Raw genomic sequence first — 12244 nt, forward strand, 5'->3', positions numbered from 1 at the left:
TTAATTTGAAGAAGACAGATGGCAGATGCAGTACTTTTCTCTCGATGACATCAACATTCTTTTCTTTTATTGACAGGACACCGATTTGGCGTGTGAAAAGACCCTGAGGCTGTTGCGCATCACTTTTTTTCTGAGGTTGTAAATTGTGTGAAATGGATATAGAGCCCATGTGTGTCAGGGTCAAAGGTTTATGGCCATACTACTCTGAACACGCCCGATCTCGTCTAATCTCGGAAGCTAAGCAGGGTCGGGCCTGGTTAGTACTTGGATGGAAGACCGCCTGGGAATACCAGGTGCTGTAAGCTTTTTTATTTCTTTGTGAGGAAAGGGCAGCTTTGAGTCTTTGGGGACCAGCATGAGCGAGCTTCCCTCACACACCTTTTCTTGAAGTGCCCTCCACAGCTTTCGAATGGAATGTCATGCAGTGTGTAATTTGAAGTAGACAGATTGCAGATGCAGTACTTTTCTCTAGATGACATCAACATTTTTTTCTTTGTATTGACAGGACAACTATTTGGTGTGTAAAAAGACCGTGAGGCTGTTGCACATCACATTTTTTTTGAGGTTGTAAAGTGAGTGAAATGGATATAGAGCCCATGTGTGTGAGAGTCAAGGGCTTACGGCCATACCACTCTGAACACGCCCGATCTCGTCTGATCTCGGAAGCTTAGCAGGGTCGGGCCTGGTTAGTACTTGGATGGAAGACCGCCTGGGAATACCAGGTGCTGTAAGCTTTTTTGTTTCATTGTGAGGAAAGGGCCGCTTTGAGTCTTTGGGGACCAGCATGAGCGAGCTTCCCTCACACACCTTTTCTTGAAGCGCCCTCTGCAGCTTTGGAATGGAATTTCATGCAGTGGTTAATTTGAAGAAGACAGATGGCAGATGCAGTACTTTTCTCTCGATGACATCAACATTCTTTTCTTTTATTGACAGGACACCGATTTGGCGTGTGAAAAGACCCTGAGGCTGTTGCGCATCACTTTTTTTCTGAGGTTGTAAATTGTGTGAAATGGATATAGAGCCCATGTGTGTCAGTGTCAAAGGCTTACGGCCATACCACTCTGAACATGCCTGATCTCGTCTGATCTCGGAAGCTAAGCAGGGTTGTGCCTGGTTAGTACTTGGATGGGAGACCGCCTGGGAATACCAGATGCTGTAAGCTTTTTTGTTTCATTGTGAGGAAAGTGCAGCTTTGAGTGTTTGGGGACCAGCATGAGCGAGCTTCCCTCACACACATTTTCTTGAAGCGCCCTCCACAGCTTTCGAATAGAATGTCATGCAGTGTGTAATTTGAAGTAGACAGATTGCAGATGCAGTACTTTTCTCTAGATGACATCAACATTTTTTTCTTTGTATTGACAGGACAACTATTTGGTGTGTAAAAAGACCCTGAGGCTGTTGCACATCACATTTTTTTTGAGGTTGTAAAGTGAGTGAAATGGATATAGAGCCCATGTGTGTGAGAGTCAAGGGCTTACGGCCATACCACTCTGAACACGCCCGATCTCGTCTGATCTCGGAAGCTTAGCAGGGTCGGGCCTGGTTAGTACTTGGATGGAAGACCGCCTGGGAATACCAGGTGCTGTAAGCTTTTTTGTTTCATTGTGAGGAAAGGGCCGCTTTGAGTCTTTGGGGACCAGCATGAGCGAGCTTCCCTCACACACCTTTTCTTGAAGCGCCCTCTGCAGCTTTGGAATGGAATTTCATGCAGTGGTTAATTTGAAGAAGACAGATGGCAGATGCAGTACTTTTCTCTCGATGACATCAACATTCTTTTCTTTTATTGACAGGACACCTATTTGGCGTGTGAAAAGACCCTGAGGTTTTGGCGCATCACTTTTTTTCTGAGGTTGTAAATTGTGTGAAATGGATATAGAGCCCATGTGTGTCAGAGTCAAGTTCTTACGGCCATACCACTCTGAACACGCCCGATCTCGTTTGATCTCGGAAGCTAAGCAGGGTCGGGCCTGGTTAGTACTTGGATGGAAGACCGCCTGGGAATACCAGGTGCTGTAAGCTTTTTTATTTCTTTGTGAGGAAAGGGCAGCTTTGAGTCTTTGGGGACCAGCATGAGCGAGCTTCCCTCACACACCTTTTCTTGAAGCGCCCTCCACAGCTTTGGAATGGAATGTCATGCAGTGGTTAATTTGAAGTAGACAGATGGCAGATGCAGTACTTTTCTCTAGATGACATCAACATTCTTTTCTTTTATTGACAGGACACCTATTTGGCGTGTGAAAAGACCCTGAGGCTTTTGCGCTTCACTTTTTTTCTGAGGTTGTAAAGTGAGTGAAATGGATATAGAGCCCATGTGTGTAAGAGTCAAGGGCTTACGGCCATACCACTCTGAACACGCCCGATCTCGTCTGATCTCGGAAGCTAAGCAGGGTCGGGCCTGGTTAGTACTTGGATGGAAGACCGCCTGGGAATACCAGGTGCTGTAAGCTTTTTTGTTTCATTGTGAGGAAAGGGCAGCTTTGAGTGTTTGGGGACCAGCATGAGCGAGCTTCCCTCACACACATTTTCTTGAAGCGCCCTCAACAGCTTTCGAATGGAATGTCATGCAGTGTGTAATTTGAAGTAGACAGATTGCAGATGCAGTACTTTTCTCTAGATGACATCAACATTTTTTTCTTTGTATTAACAGGACAACTATTTGGTGTGTAAAAAGACCGTGAGGCTGTTGCACATCACATTTTTTTTGAGGTTGTAAAGTGAGTGAAATGGATATAGAGCCCATGTGTGTGAGAGTCAAGGGCTTACGGCCATACCATTCTGAACACGCCCGATCTCGTCTGATCTCTGAAGCTTAGCAGGGTCGGGCCTGGTTAGTACTTGGATGGAAGACCGCCTGGGAATACCAGGTGCTGTAAGCTTTTTTGTTTCATTGTGAGGAAAGGGCCGCTTTGAGTCTTTGGGGACCAGCATGAGCGAGCTTCCCTCACACACCTTTTCTTGAAGCGCCCTCTGCAGCTTTGGAATGGAATTTCATGCAGTGGTTAATTTGAAGAAGACAGATGGCAGATGCAGTACTTTTCTCTCGATGACATCAACATTCTTTTCTTTTATTGACAGGACACCTATTTGGCGTGTGAAAAGACCCTGAGGCTGTTGCGCATCCCTTTTTTTTTGAGGTTGTAAATTGTGTGAAATGGATATAGAGCCCATGTGTGTGAGAGTCAAGAGCTTACGGCCATACCACTCTGAACACGCCCGATCTCGTCTGATCTCGGAAGCTAAGCAGGTTCGGGCCTGGTTAGTACTTGGATGGAAGACCGCCTGGGAATACCAGGTGCTGTAAGCTTTTTTATTTCTTTGTGAGGAAAGGGCAGCTTTGAGTCTTTGGGGACCAGCATGAGCGAGCTTCCCTCACACACCTTTTCTTGAAGCGCCCTCCACAGCTTTGGAATGGAATGTCATGCAGTGGTTAATTTGAAGTAGACAGATGGCAGATGCAGTACTTTTCTCTAGATGACATCAACATTCTTTTCTTTTATTGACAGGACACCTATTTGGCGTGTGAAAAGACCCTGAGGCTTTTGCGCTTCACTTTTTTTCTGAGTTTGTAAAGTGAGTGAAATGGATATAGAGCCCATGTGTGTAAGAGTCAAGGGCTTACGGCCATACCACTCTGAACACGCCCGATCTCGTCTGATCTCGGAAGCTAAGCAGGGTCGGACCTGGTTAGTACTTGGATGGGAGACCGCCTGGGAATACCAGGTGCTGTAAGCTTTTTTGTTTCATTGTGAGGAAAGGGCAGCTTTGAGTCTTTGGGGACCAGCATGAGCGAGCTTCCCTCACACACCTTTTCTTGAAGCGCCCTCCACAGCTTTGGAATGGAATGTCATGCAGTGGTTAATTTGAAGTAGACAGATGGCAGATGCAGTACTTTTCTCTAGATGACATCAACATTCTTTTCTTTTATTGACAGGACACCTATTTGGCGTGTGAAAAGACCCTGAGGCTTTTGCGCTTCACTTTTTTTCTGAGGTTGTAAAGTGAGTGAAATGGATATAGAGCCCATGTGTGTAAGAGTCAAGGGCTTACGGCCATACCACTCTGAACACGCCTGATCTCGTCTGATCTCGGAAGCTAAGCAGGGTCGGGCCTGGTTAGTACTTGGATGGGAGACCGCCTGGGAATACCAGGTGCTGTAAGCTTTTTTGTTTCATTGTGAGGAAAGGGCAGCTTTGAGTGTTTGGGGACCAGCATGAGCGAACTTCCCTCACACACCTTTTCTTGAAGCGCCCTCCACAGCTTTCGAATGGAATGTCATGCAGTGTGTAATTTGAAGTAGACAGATTGCAGATGCAGTACTTTTCTCTCGATGACATCAACATTCTTTTCTTTGTATTGACAGGACAACTATTTGGCGTGTGAAAAGACCCTGAGGCTGTTGCGCATCACATTTTTTCTGAGGTTGTAAATTGTGTGAAATGGATATAGAGCCCATGTGTGTCAGAGTCAAGGGCTTACGGCCATACCACTCTGAACACGCCCGATCTCGTCTGATCTCGGAAGCTAAGCAGGGTCGGGCCTGGTTAGTACTTGGATGGGAGACCGCCTGGGAATACCAGGTGCTGTAAGCTTTTTTGTTTCATTGTGAGGAAAGGGCAGCTTTGAGTGTTTGGGGACCAGCATGAGCGAACTTCCCTCACACACCTTTTCTTGAAGCGCCCTCCACAGCTTTCGAATGGAATGTCATGCAGTGTGTAATTTGAAGTAGACAGATTGCAGATGCAGTACTTTTCTCTCGATGACATCAACATTCTTTTCTTTGTATTGACAGGACAACTATTTGGCGTGTGAAAAGACCCTGAGGCTGTTGCGCATCACATTTTTTCTGAGGTTGTAAATTGTGTGAAATGGATATAGAGCCCATGTGTGTCAGAGTCAAGGGCTTACGGCCATACCACTCTGAACACGCCCGATCTCGTCTGATCTCGGAAGCTAAGCAGGGTCGGGCCTGGTTAGTACTTGGATGGAAGACCGCCTGGGAATACCAGGTGCTGTAAGATTTTTTATTTCTTTGTGAGGAAAGGGCAGCTTTGAGTCTTTGGGGACCAGCATGAGCGAGCTTCCCTCACACACCTTTTCTTGAAGCGCCCTCCACAGCTTTGGAATGGAATGTCATGCAGTGGTTAATTTGAAGTAGACAGATGGCAGATGCAGTACTTTTCTCTAGATGACATCAACATTCTTTTCTTTTATTGACAGGACACCTATTTGGCGTGTGAAAAGACCCTGAGGCTTTTGCACTTCACTTTTTTTCTGAGGTTGTAAAGTGAGTGAAATGGATATAGAGCCCATGTGTGTAAGAGTCAAGGGCTTAAGGCCATACCACTCTGAACACGCCTGATCTCGGAAGCTAAGCAGGGTCGGGCCTGGTTAGTACTTGGATGGGAGACCGCCTGGGAATACCAGGTGCTGTAAGCTTTTTTGTTTCATTGTGAGGAAAGGGCAGCTTTGAGTGTTTGGGGACCAGCATGAGCGAACTTCCCTCACACACCTTTTCTTGAAGCGCCCTCCACAGCTTTCGAATGGAATGTCATGCAGTGTGTAATTTGAAGTAGACAGATTGCAGATGCAGTACTTTTCTCTAGATGACATCAACATTCTTTTCTTTGTATTGACAGGACAACTATTTGGTGTGTAAAAAGGCCGTGAGGCTGTTGCACATCACATTTTTTTTGAGGTTGTGAAGTGAGTGAAATGGATATAGAGCCCATGTGTGTGAGAGTCAAGGGCTTACGGCCATACCAATCTGAACACGCCCGATCTCGTCTGATCTCGGAAGCTTAGCAGGGTCGGGCCTGGTTATTACTTGGATGGAAGACCGCCTGGGAATACCAGGTGCTGTAAGCTTTTTTGTTTCATTGTGAGGAAAGGGCCGCTTTGAGACTTTGGGGACCAGCATGAGCGAGCTTCCCTCACACACCTTTTCTTGAAGGGCCCTCTGCAGCTTTGGAATGGAATTTCATGCAGTGGTTAATTTGAAGAAGACAGATGGCAGATGCAGTACTTTTCTCTCGATGACATCAACATTCTTTTGTTTTATTGACAGGACACCGATTTGGCGTGTGAAAAGACCCTGAGGCTGTTGCGCATCACTTTTTTTCTGAGGTTGTAAAGTGTGTGAAATGGATATAGAGCCCATGTGTGTGAGAGTCAAGAGCTTACGGCCATACCACTCTGAACACGCCTGATCTCGTCTGATCTCGGAAGCTAAGCAGGGTTGGGCCTGGTTAGTACTTGGATGGGAGACCGCCTGGGAATACCAGGTGCTGTAAGCTTTTTTATTTCTTTGTGAGGAAAGGGCAGCTTTGAGTGTTTGGGGACCAGCATGAGCGAGCTTCCCTCACACACCTTTTCTTGAAGCGCCCTCCACAGCTTTGGAATGGAATGTCTTGCAGTGGTTAATTTGAAGTAGACAGATGGCAGATGCAGTACTTTTCTCTAGATGACATCAACATTCTTTTCTTTTATTGACAGGACACCGATTTGGCGTGTGAAAAGACCCTGAGGCTTTGGCGCTTCACTTTTTTTCTGAGGTTGTAAAGTGAGTGAAATGGATATAGAGCCCATGTGTGTAAGAGTCAAGGGCTTACGGCCATACCACTCTGAACACGCCCGATCTCGTCTGATCTCGGAAGCTAAGCAGGGTCGGGCCTGGTTAGTACTTGGATGGGAGACCGCCTGGAATACCAGGTGCTGTAAGCTTTTTTGTTTCATTGTGAGGAAAGGGCAGCTTTGAGTGTTTGGGGTCCAGCATGAGCGAACTTCCCTCACACACCTTTTCTTGAAGCGCCCTCCACAGCTTTCGAATGGAATGTCATGCAGTGTGTAATTTGAAGTAGACAGATTGCAGATGCAGTACTTGTCTCTAGATGACATCAACATTCTTTTCTTTGTATTGACAGGACAACTATTTGGTGTGTAAAAAGGCCGTGAGGCTGTTGCACATCACATTTTTTTTGAGGTTGTAAAGTGAGTGAAATGGATATAGAGCCCATGTGTGTGAGAGTCAAGGGCTTACGGCCATACCACTCTGAACACGCCCGATCTCGTCTGATCTCGGAAGCTTAGCAGGGTCGGGCCTGGTTAGTACTTGGATGGAAGACCGCCTGGGAATACCAGGTGCTGTAAGCTTTTTTGTTTCATTGTGAGGAAAGGGCCGCTTTGAGACTTTGGGGACCAGCATGAGCGAGCTTCCCTCACACACCTTTTCTTGAAGGGCCCTCTTCAGCTTTGGAATGGAATTTCATGCAGTGGTTAATTTGAAGAAGACAGATGGCAGATGCAGTACTTTTCTCTCGATGACATCAACATTCTTTTCTTTTATTGACAGGACACCGATTTGGCGTGTGAAAAGACCTTGAGGCTGTTGCGCATCACTTTTTTTCTGAGGTTGTAAATTGTGTGAAATGGATATAGAGCCCATGTGTGTCAGAGTCAAAGGCTTATGGCCATACTACTCTGAACACGCCCGATCTCGTCTGATCTCGGAAGCTAAGCAGGGTCGGGCCTGGTTAGTACTTGGATGGAAGACTGCCTGGGAATACCAGGTGCTGTAAGCTTTTTTGTTTCATTGTGAGGAAAGGGCAGCTTTGAGTGTTTGGGGACCAGCATGAGCGAACTTCCCTCACACACCTTTTCTTGAAGCGCCCTCCACAGCTTTCGAATGGAATGTCATGCAGTGTGTAATTTGAAGTAGACAGATTGCAGATGCAGTACTTTTCTCTAGATGACATCAACATTCTTTTCTTTGTATTGACAGGACAACTATTTGGTGTGTAAAAAGGCCGTGAGGCTGTTGCACATCACATTTTTTTTGAGGTTGTAAAGTGAGTGAAATGGATATAGAGCCCATGTGTGTGAGAGTCAAGAGCTTACGGCCATACCACTCTGAACACGCATGCGCCAATCAGACGGTACGCTGACAGCACGACACACGGAGGTCGCGGACTCCGTTTTTCCCATTTCTTTCGTTTTTTTCAGCCTTTTTCATTGTTCTTCCTTATTTTCCGTGCATTTTTGGTTCGTTTTTAGAGTGAACATTTTTTCCCCCCGACAGTTTTTATACTGATCGGGGGAGGTCAATTTGAGTTTTTTTTTTCCTAATGGAAAACTTTCGGACGGACCAAATGGATTTGAACTCTGCAAACGGATTTCAGATTACGAGCATGGAAAACGGACTTGACATAAACGCACAAACAGGTGAAGAAAATGAAAAATGGTTGCTTGTTAAAAGAAACAATCAGAAACGAAACATGAAGAAGTCGGAAGGAAAACTGCCGGAGGGAAATGCGAGAGCGGCTTCCGCAGCGACAGCGGGGGAAAGACGGCGAGCAGCGGCTGATTCAGAGGAGATGTGTGGAAGGAGCGCTGGAGCCGGTCCACAGGCAACGAGAGCTGGTGGCCTGAAGAACAGAGCTGAAGACGTGGTTCCGAGAAGACCTGGGCAGCGAGGAGCTACTGGAGAGGCGACGGAGAGTGAGAGAGAATTGGCGGCGGAAAGAGACGCGGCGTCTGGTGGGGAAAGGCAGCTGCAGCAGCGACATGGAGCGGCGAAATCTGCGGGTGGCGACCACAAGTATGACAGAGAACTGACGGTCAGTGTCGAGGTAACTGGGCAGGATGAAGTCCCAGTTCTCGAATTAATGAGATGCATAAGAGCACTGTGTGGAGGTTTAATAGCCTGTAGGGCGACAGGGCCGCAGAAATATGAAATTACCATGTCACACATCAAAGGGAAAGAGAGAATCCTAGATGGTTTCAAAATTGGGGACAACACAGTGCATGTCAAAGATCTGTGTAATGATGAACTCATGGTTTCTTTTTTAAGCTTACCAGCTTACATCAGAGATGAGGAAATTTTACAAAAGCTAGAAGGGTGGGGAGTCTCAGCTGCATCAACTATGAGGAGGAGGATGTGGCCGGGTACGCAAATTGCTGATGGGACGCGGTTTCTCAAAGTAAAATTTACAGACAAGGTCCAATCTCTGCCTTATTCAGCACGGTTTGACACAGCAATAGGACCGGAATATTTCAGGGTCATACATGATAGGCAGGCTAGGGTGTGTAGGATGTGCCTCCAGCCGGGGCACATCCTAAGGGACTGTCCTGAGTTCTCCTGCCATAAGTGTGGTGTCCAGGGGCATTATGCAAGGGAGTGCAACAGGAAACCTAATAAGATACAGAAATGTGAGGTGTGTTGGAACAAAATTGATGAATGTAATTGTAATTATAGTGATGAGGATATTGTGGTGGAATCTGGATCTGAGGAGCTGTACAGTGAGATGGAAGGTTTAAGTGAGGGAGGAACGGAGGATGAGGAGGAAGATGACGAGGTGGGTAGTGGCGCCGCCAAGCAGGCTGCTGGTGAGGGTTACGCCCCTCAGAGAACCCAGAGCCCTCCTAAAGTGGTGCAGAGCCCAGGCACAAGGCTTGGTTCAAGTCTGAATGACATGAGCACTGACTCAGGCCCACAGCAGAGAGGAAAGGATGGAGGAGGAAACGGGTCCGAAAAGGAGCCGGAGCCTTCTCAACTCCTGGAATCAATGGAGGTGGGGGATACCCCAAGAGAATTGCAGCCGGCGGCAGCCACATCCACCAGGGTACCTACCTTAAATGTGCCCTCCACCTTCCCTCCTCAGAGTAGATCAAACAGTGACTCGGAAATGGACTTTGCCACAATCAAAAATATTCGGAAAAAGCACACCTCAATAAAAGATGCTGCGATGAAGAAAAAACAGAAGAAAGAAGGAGGGAGAGGTAAAAAATCTTGAGGGAAAATTGGCTGTTTAAAGGTTTTTTTTGGTCTGACCATGTTTCTGCTGCACTCCCTTAATGTCAATGGACTCCGCACTTATGGCAGGATGACCGCCATTTTACTTAAAAGCAAGTGTGACATTCTCTGCTTACAGGAGACAAGGTGGGAAGGGGATAGCGTGGCAGCAGCAAGCAAAATGTGGGAAGGAGATGTCTTTTTTAGCAACGGCACAAGTAAATCTTGTGGCGTAGCTATTTTAGTAAAAAAGACTATAAGTACCAATAGCAAGTTAATATATCATGACAAGAAAGGTAGAATACTTATTATAGATGTTTGCATAAACAATAGAACATACAGAATTGTTAACATATATGCCAGTAACTGTGAAAAGGAAAGGAAAATGTTTCTAAATAGTATAAGCAGATGGATAGATCATAGAACCATAATAATAGGAGATTTCAATATCGCATTAACTAAGGATGATATATCAATTAACAATGTATACAAGAATGACACAAGCAGAACTGAGCTATATAATTTAATGAATATTCACAATTTGACAGATGTATGGAGAATTCACAACCCATTCAAGAAAGAGTACTCCAGAAGACAGGTTGTGCAGGGAAAAATGAAACAAGCCAGAATAGATTTATGTCTAGCGGCCCCTGAAGCAACAAAACAGATCAATAAAATACAATATAATTATAACGCATGGAGTGATCACGCAACAATTGAGTGTTACTTGGGTGCTGCAGGAGGTTTCAGGGGGGGAGGTACCTGGTGCCTCAACTCCAGCCTCCTGGCAGATTCAACTTACGTTAAAAAAATCACAAAACTGCTTGATTATGTAAAAATTGAAATGAAAATAGAAAATAATTTTATAGAAAAGTGGGAAATTCTAAAGCAAAGAATTAAAAGAAGTAGTATAAATTATAGTAAAGAGAAAAAGTGGAGAGAGGAGCTGGAAGAAAATCGACTAAGAAAATTAATCAATCATGAAATAGCATTATTTGATAAAGAACCTAACAGAAACACAGAAAACTATGAATTATATAAAGCAAAACTAGGAAACATAGAAAAAATAAAATGCAGAGGTGCAATGATAAGAAGCAGAGTTAAAAATTTAGTAGAAGGAGAAAAATGCACCGCATATTTTTTGGGGCTCGAAAAGCAAAAACAAAACAAAACTATAATAGAAAAAATCAACGATATAACTGGAAAAGAATATGACGATCAAGAAAATATACTAAGAGTAACTACAGAGTTTTATAAAGAATTATTTGATAATGGATATAGCAATAGCGAAGAGGTAGACAAGTTGTTATCAAATATCCAAACTAGTATTTCAGTGGAGGATAAGGAATGGTCTGATGCACAAATTACTATTAATGAGATAAAGACGGCAATAGATAGCTTAAATAAAAACAAAAGTCCAGGGGTAGATGGTTTAACAGCAGAATTTTATATTTGTTTCAAAGAGCAGATAGCTCCCCTGTTGCTGTCATTGTACCACTCAATGGAACGGGAACAGAGAACATCCAATACATTCACTGCAGGAATAATTTCACTTATCTACAAAAATAAAGGTTCAAAACAGGATATAACAAACTATAGACCAATAAGTTTACTCAATACAGATTACAAGATACTGACCAAAACACTGGCAAACAGGCTTAAACTTACAATAGGAACCATTATTGGTAATACACAGGCATACGGCATACCAGATAGAGACATCATAGATACGATCCTTACAATAAAGGATACCGTCAGGACAATGGCAGCACAGGGGGGGTATCTGCTCGGAATTGATTTGGAGAAAGCATTCGACAGAGTAGAACATCTTTTCTTATATAAAACTTTAAAAAGATTTGGATACGGTGAAGGCTTTATTAGATGGATTAAATTATTATACGATAACGCATACAGTCAAATAAAGATAAATGGACAACTAACAGAAAAGATCAAATTAAAAAGATCGGTAAGGCAAGGATGCCCGCTTTCGGCTCTTTTATACAGTATTGTTGCTGAGCCACTAGCTTTAAGTATAATGAATGATAAGAATATTATAGGTATAAAAACTTATAGAGACAAAGTCGTTAAAATAGCACAATTTGCGGATGATATCAATATAATGTTTAAAAATGAAGAAAATTTAAATTATATTATAAAACATCTAGAAAGATATGAAAAAGCATCAGGAGCTAAGGTTAACAGAAATAAGTCAGAAATGATGGAATTCGGTAAAAATAGTTTAAAAAATAATTGGGGTTTTAGCACTAAAGAATACAGGAAAATACTGGGTGTATACATTGGTAAAAATGAAGGGGAAGCCAGGGACTTAGGGTGGAGAGAACTTGTAAAAAAGGTAGAAAATACACTTAATTTATGGAGAAGTAGGGGTTTAAGCCTGAGAGGAAAGGTAATTGTCATCAATGCCTTAATACTGTCAAAAATTAATCATGTTTTGGG

At 44.1% G+C, this 12244-nt stretch overlaps 1 long non-coding RNA gene, 13 other non-coding genes and 5 pseudogenes across 14 annotated transcripts in view; all 19 read left to right on the top strand.

The window, feature by feature from the left end:
* The window catches only part of LOC147262968 (uncharacterized), a 355221-nt gene that overhangs the window by 96935 nt on the left and 246042 nt on the right, over window positions 1–12244 (top strand). The gene's annotated exons all lie outside the window — the stretch shown is intronic.
* LOC147263028 (5S ribosomal RNA) lies at window positions 187–305 on the top strand (annotated as a pseudogene).
* LOC147263029 (5S ribosomal RNA) lies at window positions 616–734 on the top strand. Its single transcript, XR_015113648.1, has one exon. It is a non-coding gene; the product is annotated as a 5S ribosomal RNA (ribosomal RNA).
* Window positions 1044–1162, top strand: LOC147263030 (5S ribosomal RNA; annotated as a pseudogene).
* On the top strand, window positions 1473–1591 carry LOC147263031 (5S ribosomal RNA). The gene has a single exon (XR_015113649.1). It is a non-coding gene; the product is annotated as a 5S ribosomal RNA (ribosomal RNA).
* LOC147263032 (5S ribosomal RNA) lies at window positions 1901–2019 on the top strand. Its single transcript, XR_015113462.1, has one exon. It is a non-coding gene; the product is annotated as a 5S ribosomal RNA (ribosomal RNA).
* On the top strand, window positions 2329–2447 carry LOC147263033 (5S ribosomal RNA). The gene has a single exon (XR_015115608.1). It is a non-coding gene; the product is annotated as a 5S ribosomal RNA (ribosomal RNA).
* Window positions 2758–2876, top strand: LOC147263034 (5S ribosomal RNA; annotated as a pseudogene).
* LOC147263035 (5S ribosomal RNA) lies at window positions 3186–3304 on the top strand. Its single transcript, XR_015113506.1, has one exon. It is a non-coding gene; the product is annotated as a 5S ribosomal RNA (ribosomal RNA).
* On the top strand, window positions 3614–3732 carry LOC147263036 (5S ribosomal RNA). Its single transcript, XR_015115558.1, has one exon. It is a non-coding gene; the product is annotated as a 5S ribosomal RNA (ribosomal RNA).
* LOC147263037 (5S ribosomal RNA) lies at window positions 4042–4160 on the top strand. Its single transcript, XR_015115593.1, has one exon. It is a non-coding gene; the product is annotated as a 5S ribosomal RNA (ribosomal RNA).
* On the top strand, window positions 4471–4589 carry LOC147263038 (5S ribosomal RNA). Its single transcript, XR_015113261.1, has one exon. It is a non-coding gene; the product is annotated as a 5S ribosomal RNA (ribosomal RNA).
* On the top strand, window positions 4900–5018 carry LOC147263039 (5S ribosomal RNA). The gene has a single exon (XR_015113318.1). It is a non-coding gene; the product is annotated as a 5S ribosomal RNA (ribosomal RNA).
* LOC147263040 (5S ribosomal RNA) lies at window positions 5328–5436 on the top strand (annotated as a pseudogene).
* On the top strand, window positions 5747–5865 carry LOC147263041 (5S ribosomal RNA; annotated as a pseudogene).
* LOC147263042 (5S ribosomal RNA) lies at window positions 6175–6293 on the top strand. Its single transcript, XR_015115515.1, has one exon. It is a non-coding gene; the product is annotated as a 5S ribosomal RNA (ribosomal RNA).
* LOC147263043 (5S ribosomal RNA) lies at window positions 6603–6720 on the top strand. The gene has a single exon (XR_015113523.1). It is a non-coding gene; the product is annotated as a 5S ribosomal RNA (ribosomal RNA).
* LOC147263044 (5S ribosomal RNA) lies at window positions 7031–7149 on the top strand. Its single transcript, XR_015113650.1, has one exon. It is a non-coding gene; the product is annotated as a 5S ribosomal RNA (ribosomal RNA).
* Window positions 7459–7577, top strand: LOC147263045 (5S ribosomal RNA). Its single transcript, XR_015114517.1, has one exon. It is a non-coding gene; the product is annotated as a 5S ribosomal RNA (ribosomal RNA).

Source organism: Aulostomus chinensis, chromosome 4, assembly GCF_037954235.1.
Source record: "Aulostomus chinensis isolate RoL2024-O1b breed Wild chromosome 4, RoL_Achi_v1.0, whole genome shotgun sequence".
NCBI lineage: Eukaryota > Metazoa > Chordata > Actinopteri > Syngnathiformes > Aulostomidae > Aulostomus > Aulostomus chinensis.